Source organism: Sebastes fasciatus, chromosome 9 (genome assembly GCF_043250625.1).
Source record: "Sebastes fasciatus isolate fSebFas1 chromosome 9, fSebFas1.pri, whole genome shotgun sequence".
NCBI classification, from domain to species: Eukaryota; Metazoa; Chordata; class Actinopteri; order Perciformes; family Sebastidae; genus Sebastes; species Sebastes fasciatus.
The window spans coordinates 16,928,590-16,942,334 of NC_133803.1; positions in this window are offsets into that span (position 1 = coordinate 16,928,590).

Consider the following 13,745-nt stretch of genomic DNA (forward strand, 5'->3'; position numbering starts at 1 on the left):
GCTAAAGGGGGACTGCATTTTGGTAGCCTACTGAAAAATCGAATTTTCACCGGCGTACCATAACTGACCCATAATGGGCTGTTGTGAGACCAGATGCATTTTTTTTAACCACCATAAATGTATAAAGTACTCCCTTATCGTTTATTCACTTGACAACCGCATGACGTCCCACTCTGCTGTTTCATCGTGGTGCAACCGCAGGAATGTGCATGAATTAAATAACTAAAATAAACAAATGAACATGATTTGTTTGCTGATCATGGAAGCTGGCACGGCAGGGATTTCGTGTCTGGTTATCTAAGATCTGCACTCTGGAGGATGAAACAAAGGTGTAAGTGTTTGTGTGTGATTATTTTGTCAGCTCCTCATTAAAACGAGTGGGCACACTCTTTGACACCTACCAATTCCACCATAACATTGAGAAGGTACAACATACCTCTTTTTCCTGTCTACTGTTTCTAAACATCCATCATTATTTATGACAGATGCAGTCCAATTGATGTCTTGACTGATGCTATAGTGACCAATTACACTAAGAGCAGCTTCTCATTCTAGTTGACGACCATTGACATCTACAAGAGGAAAGGGTTTTAGAATGAAAACTAATATCAGTCACACGGTCAGTTTTGTGTTAATAACAGTCTCAACATTAACAGTAATGTACAAGCACATGATTGTAAGTGAACATTGTTTATTTGGTGCTCAAGATAAACACATATCTTGAGGAAAAATGCAGAGTGTTGGGCTAAAACAGATGTGAATGGACCTTGGTATTATTGACGTGTTAGTGGAACTGGCCATCAGATCTCCTCCAGGACTATGAAGAACATGGTACTGTAAGCAATATTCTACCAAGCTAATTTATCTTTTCCCAGACTTATTCAAGAAACGATATATTTACTCTGAGCAATTCTGAACCTCCTGCACAAGGACATTACTTTCCTCGTGGGGTGAAGGTTTTCTGGCAGATAAAGTAGTCTCATTCATGTCAGACACCACCTTAGTGCAGACTATTCTGCTGTAATAAAACAAGATATAATTGGCTAATCTGAACCGCAAGTTCTGTATTTTACTTTCACAGATAGTTATTTTTATGTGTGCGGCCTTCAATTTTCACAGCGTGTATGCCACTTTGGAATTTACACCTTTAAATGTAATGAATACATTTTTTTTTCTCCCTTTAACTAACAGTAAAATAAGGATTACTAACTAATTCACTCATTTTATAATGTCTTGTCTCGTTGAGCCCTGAATTTGTTTGCACTCCAGTGTATCTGTACTGTGAGTATGATTATAAGATACACAATTCTAAGAAAATGTTCTCATGCCCTACACACCCACACAGGTGTTTTCAATTACCTTGGCTGATTAGTCCTCTAGTCAGTAGGTGGCAGCTGGGTGGAGCTGTGATGGATGATGATGTAATCTTCATTTTCTATTAATTTGTTCTTCACTCTCTTGTACATTGAACCTGTCAACTAATCACTGTGGACATACAGTAGTGAGGAAATTATACACGAAACGTGATGTCACCCATAGTAACAGGGGTCAATCCCACCTCTTCTCTTAGCTTCTCTAAGTTCTTTAGTAAAAAGTTGCTCTCAGCAGCTTTGTGTGAAATGTCCGTGGACCCAAATAATATGACTTTCTGGATGACTGACGCTACAGCCTATGCAGAGAAGAAAAAGCACAATTGTTCTTTTTTTCAAATATGTGATTAGAACCACAAGAGGCTCTACGATAAGAAGTGGACGTATAGTCACTGTGACGTCACCCAATGATTTGTGGACTGCCGTTTGTGAAGCCTCGAATTCAGCATTTTGGCTGTCGCCATCTTGGTTTTTGGGCGTAGCCATCTTGTTTTTTTTTGCAAACAGAAGTGACACGAGAGGGTGGAGGGTGGGAAGTACAAACGAACACTGAATGCAACATTTTTTAGCTGACAAAATGTTACAATTAACTTTCATGAACTGAAAACACAATGTGAAAGGGTTAAAGTTGTAAGATGAAAACACGGGACAACTCCCAGACCAGATAAAGCCGTGGTAGCGACCTGTCAATCACAAGTAGCCAGACCCTGAAGCATACCCTGCTTTATTGTCTATTTTACTCTGAATGGGACCATAATTTACCAAATGAACATCATGCTGCATTGAAGACGACTTGAAACTAGTGATTGAGACCATAAACTCATGTTTACAATGTTTACTGAGGTAATAAATCAAGTGAGAGGTAGGCTCATTTTCTCATAGACTTCTATACAATCAGACTTCTTTTTGCAACCAGAGGAGTCGCCCCCTGCTGGCTATTAGAAAGAATGCAAGTTTAAGGCACTTCTACACTGGCTTCACTTTTCAGACCCATGAGGTAGTGCACTGGTTTCTACTAAATGGCTTCTGTCATGGGCCCTCTGTTGGCTACATATCATAAGCTATAAGCAACAGTCAAATAAACATTTTTTTAGTCACTGATTATAATTTTCAGAGTGAAGCAAGAATGATTTTCAACAACATCAACAATCCCCCAGTGTTCTCTTAACCTTAAAGCCATGAAACAGTCTCATTTCATAACAGTTGGGGCACACTGGTCAGGGATACATTTACTAAACAGACACAAATTGTCTGTTTAGTAAATGCTTCCACCATATACGAGTCCTTGTCCCTCTAAAGTAGCCACATTTATCTCATAAGACTTTCACCACTCACCAGCTGGGATCATTTCTCTCTCCCTATTGAGAGCATCTGTATCCCCTAGATTAATGCTGATTGAATTTAGAAATCTGTATCATTACAGTTATTAGATTAAGAGAGAGAGAAAAGGGCATTACAACTCTGAATTTCATTTCAGAGGAATTAATGAAACGTAGGATTGTGGACCACAAAGAGCTGGTCACATGTCCAGCCTGAATGAGATAACCGATAGTATTGACTCGTACATAATGACCCAACTGAAGATGCATGAGAAACGCATTAACATGCCAAAAATATCTGATTAAAACCTGGATTTCAAAGCCTGAGCAAACAGTCTGGAACAAATTGCTTCACTCTTTATTGACATCAGATTCAGGGATTATTGAGTCAATTGATTTTTCACCCTTACTATTTTTTTCACAGTATTTGCATGTATTTGTTTTGTACAAAACGTTTTCATTGGGTTTCCATTATCATTGGTTGAAATTTCAAAGGTCTATAGTATTACTGATAAGGTCTACTGATTGAACAAGCAAGTTTGTTTTATCATTTTATCAACCCAACATTTTGATTCTGTTTGCAGATTATTTGGCTCCAGCAGTGCAGCACTGTAGAGATGTAACTGAGTACGAGGGTTTTTCTTCATATGTCATTTCATTCCATTCAGATTTTAGCAAGAATGCCTTGATTTAAACCATTGTTAAAACCATAAACCATTTAATATATTTATAATCATCATAATTATAATTATAGTCTTTTTACCAGCGTGAATTCCACAACTCTTTACAATTGCCTATTCATATCCATAACAGGTTGGATTTAGTGCAGTAGCATTACATTGATGTCCTGAGTGGATTTGTATGTGTTTATAATAAGCAAGAATGATAAAAAACAACGTTTGCCATTCCACATACAGGCCTCTAATATGACCTACAAACAAAAGGAAACATAGACTTGTTTATTATCTAACATGCAAAAGACTGGTACAGTTCAGGGTCTCATTATTTAGGAAAGTTATCAAGCCATAGAGCTTTAACAGTGTAACAGAGTATGAGAGTATGAGGTCCTTGTCATTTCGGACCTAGCACCAGCCATAACTACTGTGCATAATGGGCTACCTCCAGGTCTGAAAAGTGAAGCCAGTGTAGAAGTGCCTTAAACTTGCATTATTTCTAATAGCCAGCAGGGGGCGACTCCTCTGGTTGCAAAAAGAAGTCTGATTGTATAGAAGTCTATGAGAAAATGACCCTACTTCTCACTTGATTTATTACCTCAGTAAACATTGTAAACATGAGTTTATGGTCTCAATCGCTAGTTTCAAGTGTTCTTCAATACAGCATGATGTTCATTTAGTAAATAATGGTCCCATTTAGAGTCAAATAGACCATAAAGCAGGGGATTCTTTAGGGAGGGCTACTTTGTGATTGACAGGTCGCTACCACAGTGTTGTCCGGTCTGGGAGTTGTCTGTGTTTTCATCTTACAATTTTAACCCTTTCACAGTGTGTTTTCAGTTCATGGAAGGTAATTGTAACATTTTGGTCATCTTAAAATGTATTCAGCATTCGGTTGTACTTAGCTCCATCCTCTTGTGTCACTTCTGGTTGCCTATAAGATGGCGACGGCCAAAAACCAAGATGGTAACAGCCAAAAAAGCTGAAATTGAGGTTTCACAAGGGCAGTCCACAAACCAATGGGTGACATCATGGTGACAACGTCCACTTCTTATATACAGTCTATGTGGTCAATGGTGTAAATTCATAGGTCAATTGCTGTGATTGCATTGGAAGGAATGGAAATCACAGTGGAATTTTGCCATTTAAAATGCTGGTGCAACCAGACAAGACTAGACCAGTTGTCACCAAACAAAAACAAAAGTTTGCATCATTTGAAAGATGCTACACTCTCTCTCTACACATGGATGCTTTGAATTAATTTTTCATGTTTTCTGTGGTTGGGTTTCACAGCAGCCTCAGACATCCTCAGTTAAATATGTCTTGACTTGGACTGGAACACAATAGAAGTCATATTGAATGACATTCAGATGTCAGAGCTGAAGTGAATACTTTTTGTACTGATGTCAAGGTGTGAAGTATTTCTTATCTGACTCTGGTATCAATGGGTGTGTTAGAAACCAGTCTTAATGGCTTTTACATGTGTCTTGGTGCGCTTTGGAGTACCACGCTACAAACACTATCAATCATTCTTCACATACTTCTTCCATTCTTCCATACTGGGGTTTGACCTTGACCCCTTCCCTCCAGTATACAAAAAAATGTTGTTCTTGGGTCCAGCAACTCCCGACAAACTGAGATAACTACTCCTGAAAGATTGGGTCAGTGGATCACACAAGATCATCTCAGGCAGCACAATACTCCTGCATTCATGAAAGATGAAAGATTGATTTCCCTCTCACAGGTCTTCATCCACTCTTATCTGCACTATTCATGAGATCTTTGTTGCCTTGGGGGACTTTAATAACTATGTGTAAATAAACATGCAAGCAACTGTTTACCCGCAATATCTGTTTGTGTGTGCGAGGGTGTGTGTAATTCCTGCACACTTCTGATGAATAATGGATTTGAACAAGAACCCTCAAAGGTATTAAAGGCAAACCTTGACCATGGTCGTATCATGAAATGGGCATTAATCCTCACTAAAGCATGCAGCATCATTCCTTATTTTTCATATCTTGTTCCATCAGGTGCAGCCATTACAGGATTAATTGCACACAAGTCTAGGTGGAATTCCTAGAGTTTACAAACCACACAACCAGTGCTTTATTCAGTCTAAAACTAGCTTTCTTTTGTGCAAAATGCATCATTATTGCTTTTTGTTCACAAGGTGTTATTTCATGTTGCTCTGACCTTTACAAAGTCTTATCAAACTTACTCCACACATGATTAGCATCTCTATGGATATGATTCAATCTCAGTTTATTCCAGACTTTACTGAACTGTGAGTCTAAACTTGGCAAAGTTCATGAGATTAGTGTGTGCTGGAAAGGGAGTCACAAAGGAGCAGCCGTATCATTGGCCAGTATCTGTAAAGCATATGATAATGTGGAATAATATTCATTGGAGTGCAAGCTGGTGTGAAATGGCCTGATAAAATGAGAATGTTGACACACCTGCTGATCACAAATAGTAATCCCAGCATTTTTATGGCAGCTTCTTTGCCTTATCGTTTGGGATTGTCAGTGCTATTGCTATAGAAAAGGCTTTTTACTGAATACACGCTCAACATCCCCAAAATAGCAACAAAAAAAAAGCATGGCACAAACACACACACACACACACACACACACACACACACACATACATACAGACTATACATTAGATATATTTCATTGCACACTATGACGTGATTTTAAAATATAATTTGGGTATATTTTCACTGGAGTTTAGCTACTCAGATATTGGATAGGACAGACTCCAGTTAAAATACATCTCCATTCATTTATTTGTTATTACATATGTAGGGGAGAGCAGGGTCAGCTGGTACACAGTAATACAAATAATTTGTTCCCTGCAAAAATACAGGTGCCTGCTAACAATTTATAAAATTGATTAGAGCCCAACGCAAACGTCAAAGGCACAATTTTCATAAATATACAACAAGTGCATTTTCACAAAATTCTGCCTCCCCGGAACAGTTGGGAGAGTAGGTAAGGTCGGTTGGGACACCTTGTTCTGTGGTAAATAAATACCCTTTAATTTGAAGAAGAAAAAAAAATGCAGTCTAAATTTGAAGACCTTATATTTACAATGTCACTTGTTCACACAATTCTTTAAGACAATTTGTAAAATTATTATATTTCCATAAATTACTGAGATGGAATTTGGCAAAAAAGGGTTTCTGACTGGTTGCTACTTCAGTAAACATTCACACAGTGGGTATTATTCAATTAGGAAAAGCCTTTGTCTTGTTTTTGTCTGCTTTTTGTTGATTTCTAACAAGGTAGGAACTATAAACAATACTGCCCCAACGATCCCAGGGAGAGCAGACACACTTTGGACTCATGCTAGTTACCAACAAAAATTCAGACAGCTAACACTAGCATCATCTGATATACCTGAAAATCAGCTTTCCAACAATATGTTTTTTGTATGTGGCATAACTAAAAACAGTATGGTAGAAGAAAAATAACAAAAAGAGCCAAAAATGAACTCACCCTGTAATATCTCAAAACTGTGAATAAAATATGAGGAATAGTCAGAAGGTCTGCATGAGGGTGAAGGTGAAGAGTGTGAGTATGAGCATGGTGAATGGCGTAGTTGCTTTCTAACTTGCTAACTGTCCCAACTGTCCTCCTACCCAACTGACCCCGCTCCCCCCTACTTACTGTATGTAAGCCACAATACATTTTGAATTACAAAAGATTACTCATGCAGGTCCAGTCCAGTATTTCATTGCCACCGCAGCACAAGAGAAATCTCCTCAAAAACCCCATTCCATTCAATGGTTCATTCAATGAACATACACAATGATGAAGAAAAGAATCATGAGGGTCCACACACAGTGAATAACAATATGCATGCTACCATCATTTATGAGAATAACACAATGCCTGTGAGTCACTGAAGCTGTCAGCTGACAAGTCTCCAGCATTTCTCTTTTGCATTCATGTGCAGTGGGATGTGCGTACGTGCCACCTTCTGTGTTCATGTGTTTGAATTTCTCATGGTAGTTGCCCACCATGACAGCAACAATGGTAAAATCTGAATATATTGAAAAGCTACTGCTACAAAATGCCAATAATGTAATGTGAATAATATGGTAATTAAAATATGAACAAACTAGGGCTGTCAAAGTTAACGCTATAATAACGCGTTGACGTAAATTTGTTTTAACAACACTAATTTCTTTAAAGCATTAACGCAATCGATCTTTCCAAGGTTGTAGTGGACTCAGTTTTGAAACTAGAGTGAAGATACTGGTATCATATAAAACTAGAAAACCATCAAGGTTCCAACGAATCCATTGGTACCAACCATGTCATACTAGCTTGTCGCTAAGTAGGTTAAATAACGCTCCGAAAAATCATTATATAGCCATTTTCAAACAGGTGAAAATGGGTATCCACCAGTCTCAGTTTACAGACATGCCCACTTTATGATTATCCTATGGAGTTTGGGGCAAGACATCATCTGACAGCTGACAGCTGTTGTTGCCTGTTGGGTTTGAGTTTCTCATGTTGTGATTTGAGCATATTTTTTTATGCTAAATGCAGTACCTGTGAGGGTTTCTGGACAATATGTATCATTGTTTTGTGATGTTAATTCAATTCAATTCAATTCAGTTTATTTTTGTATATGTTTATTTATTTTATTTTTTATCTCAAGACGCTTTATATATAGAGCAGGTCTATGACCGTACACCATAGTTTAGAGACCCAACAGGGTCCACCAAGCGCGCTGTGGCCGGGAAAAACTCCCGATTACTGGGAAGAAACGAGGGGGAAGCAGCCACAATAATAGCCTAGCAGCTGTAATAGCTAATACAAGTAGGACTAATAACACAAAACCAATAGTGGTGGATGGAAAGAGTGATAATACAACCATCGGAATTGATGTCATTGGGTCGTCCTCAGACGGGCTTTCAAGCGGAGTTTCCAGCTGTCTCAGTCCACCATACATCTGGCTAGCTCGCCAGCACTGTCCAGCACCTCTCCTCAGTACGTCCATGTGTGTTGGTGTGGGACGTCCCTGTGATCGATGCCCGTGCGTTGGTTCCCGCAGCATCAGCATGCTTGCTGGGAGTTCTTGATGTCTTTGGCAGTGACTGAGAATTGATTTCCAGTAATAAATATACATACATAGATTTGCATAAAGCAAGCATATTTGCCCACTCCCATGTTGATAAGAGTATTAAATACTTGACAACTCTCCCTTTAAAGTACATTTGGAACAGATAAAAAATGTGCGATTAATTTGCGATTAATTATTGACAATCATGTGATAAATTGGGATTAAATATTTTAATCGATTGACAGCCTTAGAGCAAATATACATATTTTATTTCTGGGTAACCACGGTATTACTTGATACATGATACATTTGACTATATTCCTACAGTATAAATGTATTTTTGTCACTCTTCACCAGTCTTGCTCTGCTGTTTTTTCCATACCTTAGAGTCTAGAGGTTTTTTAATACATTATTGATTTGAAATATCACATCCTAAAGATTTTCAAAACAATGTGTTAAAAACAGCCTGCTGTCACCGTGATTCAAAACTGACTCAGCGGCAGTGTTGTGACTGGAGTGCAGTGATAAAGGGACGACCGGGCAGACACACTCTGAACAAGTGATTAATGGCCGGGGAGCTCTATTGTTCTTGTGCTTAAAGATTTCTTGTCTTTCACTTCATTAAACAGTTAGATCAAGTGGTTTTTCAACAGAGAGCTGTTTTGAAATGCACACTGCTGGAGCGATGCCCGCTGTCTAAATGTATATGACACTGTGGCTGAGGACAAGAGATAAATCTGTGGGCAAATGAAATGAATGCATGGTAGTAATCCAATGCTAGAACGATTTATTTCCTCAGTGTTGCTGTCAACGGATTTGTTACATTATGTGGAGTGATTTCCACCATGCAGGTCGCAGATGTCCCAGTGTTTCTCAAGATCATTGACTCAGCCATCACACCATGGTGATATAATCTAAGGAAATAGCTGTATTAACCTCAGTAATACCAGTGTCACATAAACCTTGTTCCCTGGTAGTAATTGTACAAGACGGGGAGAACTGACTCATTCATTCTTTCAGCGTTTCACACACATCGAGTTTTTCATGCAGAACAAAGTATTCACTCAAGTGGGCCATGAGTCCACCCTGGATCTTTTCAGGGGCACTGCAATGAGCACGGCTGAGAGAGCGTTCATCTGGTCAAACGGTATGGCGTGCACCGTAAGAGCAATTGACTGTCCTCACTGCATTAAGGGGTTACAGCAGTAATGTTCCCAACAGTAATCACCCAATGCAGTCGCTTAAGGGTGTGTATGATAAGGGTAGACACTACAGGGCAGCAGAGTGTTTGTCTCAGCTCAGGATGCTGTCACAGACAGAGACAGGAAGCAGGTCAATGGCTACCTGGCGGCGGTGGAATGGAGTGGAATCTAAAAGTGCTTATACAGGTAAAACTACACTTACCTGGAATGTCCACTTGTTTAAGCTTTTCAGAAACTTTATCTTCAGCAGCTTGTTGCAACAGTTACATTCTCTCTCTCGCTCTCTCTCTTCAACTGGAGGCTTCACAGCATAGAAATACTTTTTTTTTACATGATAAGCTATAATTCCAACAATAACCAACAATAACCAGTGGCTTGTTTTTACAGTTTTTCATAGGTCTGTCAGATATACCAGCCTGTTCTCATTCCCAGGGCGTTAAAAATACTGAAGGTTTGTCACCGCTGTCGGTGTTCGGTACCGCCGCACACAGCAACCTTTTGCGTAGTATCAATCACACCAGGTGTTTCATTAACTACAACGTAAACCCATGTGCGGCAACCGTAAATGCTCCAAGAAAGTGCGTCGGGAGTGTGATGACGTAGCTTTAAGAGCAAAAAGACACACGCCACGCAGGCGGTAGGGATGGTGGATGGGTCCAACAAACTCAAGCCGTTCATCCAGGAGACAGCTGTTCGAGTCCCGTGCATCACGTTACAATCAGCTGTTCATTCGTGTCCCGTGTTCACAACGTTCAGTGTCATTTTCACTGTGCAAACATAGCAGTTTTAAGCCCAACGATGTAGTTCTTTCCTAAACCTATGTAGAGGTTTTGTTGCTTAATCCTAAAGTGATGCCATGGGTAACTTCAGTGGTTTTGATGCCGAAAATGGCGTGACAAAGCGTCTGTTTGGATGAGAACGTGTTCGATATCCAGCTAGCGCTGCTTCCATAAAAACATTTAGACCCTGTCTGCTACAGGCATGGCTGCTGAGAGCTCATTCTCTGAGCTCAAGATGATTTATTCGAAACAATTTGAGTATCCAGTGGGACCAGAGATGCAGAGTGGATCGGCCAGATGGTCAGCTGAGAGCAAAAGTTGGACCTTGGGTGCACTTGATGACTTAGCACAGTGCACGGCTCTGGCGCCCTTCAAATCGGTGCGTAGGTCTGCAACACAGGGGTTAGTTTGGGATGCAAACTCATTAGGCAAGCTGGCTGTGTCAGTATGTTACAAATATTTGTATTACAAAGTGGGTTCCAAAATGAGGTGAACACTGTCTCTAGTGTTTAACCATCTATTTCTTCAACTGTAATCCTAAAAGTTAAAGGCTTTTAGTATGCACATTTATTTGGTGCACAGGTTATGTGCGTGCTTGAGGGAGGCCATTTGCGCGTTTTGCAGTCGAGTCCAACATGACCATGTTCTGCTAATGACAACCACTCTCAATAGTATTTTGCCGTGTGCATACACAGATTAATTTCATGGCATGCAACATGCCCAAAAAGCCTCATACAGTACAACTAGCATAAAAAATGATATAGATAATATATGAGGTCACCTGAGCTGTCTTGTCACTGCTATTGTGAGGCAAACAGACTTAGTCACCCGTGGGCCAGTGGGATTGCTTCTAATCAGCCTAAATTCTTTTCTCCCTTGGATTAATGCAGAAATTACTTTTACATGCCTCAGTAACCCAATGCATTGGCGGAAAGACTTAACTTTTTTGCCTGCCGAAGATAGGCCAGTAAAACACCAACTAATGATGGAGTATGTAGAAACACGGTGCTCCTCTAAGTGTTTAAACCTCCTTAGGTAAACCTCAGGAGAGAGGACATTTAAAGGGCAATCATTTGGAAATAGTCTAAACAACATCACGGAAACAATTCTGCCTATCTAAAGAGAGGGCTCAACTAAAGCCTATAAATGTATTCCAACACTGAACCCTCTTTTAACTTGTCTTAGAAACATATTTAAGGGCAAGTCAAGCAGCTATAAAAACACAGAAAGTATAGTCCTGATATTGAAATAGCATAATCATTTTGCTTCAAAGTGAGAAATAATTTCACTTGTACTCCAAGCACAGGAATGAGCTATAATTAAAAGTGTTAAACAGCTGCACGGTAAAGGCTGGTTGCTTCCACATGTCTGCTTCTGACAGGAAGAAAAATCAGCCAATTCACAGCCATCTTACTCCCCTGTCCTTTCTTCGGGGAAGGGAAGAGGATCGCCTCATTCTGTGGTTTCGTCAAACTGCCAACCAGGGCCCAGGAACACACTTCATTAACCACTCCTATGGCAGAGGAAGGTGGCTTTTCCAGACAGCAAGCACAAATCTGAAGTCTTAGGAAGACCACAATGCATTACACTGAATAGGCTTGTCACTCCTGCCCAGGTTCATTTCCTTTTAAGTGTGAGCTTGAGTCAATCAAAGGAAATGAGCTGAGAAACCCTGGCTATTATTTATCAGTTTATCCACAGAGGTTGTTTCATCACCACCGCTCCACATGTCACACTCTATAGGAAAGGTAGATGAGTAAGAAAATATATTTAGCCTCGGAACCCCACACATATTAAGCAGGCATACTGCTAGCAGTTGAGGGTAAAATATGTTGTTCGTTTAGGGACATTGAGCCCCATACAAGAACAATCGGTACGAATAAAATCCTCCTTAAGTGGCAAGTATGACTGATTTAAGAGAATACCGTATGTTGCATTCACTAAATTTCTTAGTCTTAATACTTAGAATTTTCTCTTACGTATGAATGAAATTCACGAGTGGTCTCGTATGAGAAGATTATAATATCTTGATTTGGAGTTTAAATATGTTACCAAAATTAAAATGTAAATAAAGTATATAAAAAAAATGTTTGGCTTTGTCATTGTACGGCACTGTAACACGTTGTAGTACTATTAATATTTATTCAATTATAAAAATCTGACATTTTTTTAACAGGTCGCCTAATATGTCTACTGACACTGCGAAATGTGTTATGTTGTTGTCTGTTCATTTTTGAACAGCAGGACTTGAAGCTCCGCAGTATTGAGTTCAACTTAGCTACTTGAATCTGACAAAAACAAATACATTCATATCTTTAGAGCAGCCAAGAAAAGGTTCTTCAGTTGCTTCAGGTACTGGTAAGACATGAAATACAGGAAGTTCAGTTTGAGAGACAAATCAAAGATTTTGAAGGCTTGTCAGATATGAAAACAATATAAACAGTACAAATTCTGCCTTTATATAACACTTTATCTATCAGAAATGCTTCAGCGTATTTGGTTGGCCACCACAGCATCTTGTGGGAAAATGTTGAATTGCATTTTGGCAAGAAATTGAGCCAGCTTCAACTTTTTTGCCATCTGCCATGGCACCTCTGCTGCATCGCCAGACTGGCCTCATTCAAATGAATGAGAGTTGGCTGCCTTTTTTTCATGCAGGGCTAAAGATAATCTGAAAACACGGCCTTATACAGTATATTAATTGTGTTGATCAAGCTAATGATTAATTGTTCACCTCCTCATGAACAGGTGGTACTCATGAGGTTGAAAAGAGCAATTCACGACAAGTGAAGCTAAGAGTATTGACTGAATCCAAACACTCACACAAGCTTCACAGAAAATATGTGAGAGGTTTAAGATAAGAATATGAGAATATTTTTGCAGTGAGTCCCACATGCAGACTGTGCACACCTGTCCAATGCCCCCTCTTTCCCTATTGTCATGTGCAAAGATATGAGCAGACCATTTGAATAATAGCGGTATCATGTACACCAACACATGTACGCCAATGGGGCGCACTATCTCATTTGTATGGTCATTATTCACAGTAATTTCCATGATCCTCCACAGCATCCTCAATTAAATGATTATTCATTCATTTATTTTTCAGTTATTCACTGGCACTCTTTTTGCTGCCAATTATTAGCGCCCTATCTGGCGTTGCTGGGGGAGGTGAGAGGGGGATCTTAATGTTTTCTGAAGAGAGTCACCCTTTGAGTCTCTGAAAACACGTATCTGACTATAAATACACATGCAACCTCAACATCGTTGCTCCATCTATTCCATCTTAACAGCATTAATGTTTGATGTAAACATACAGCACAAT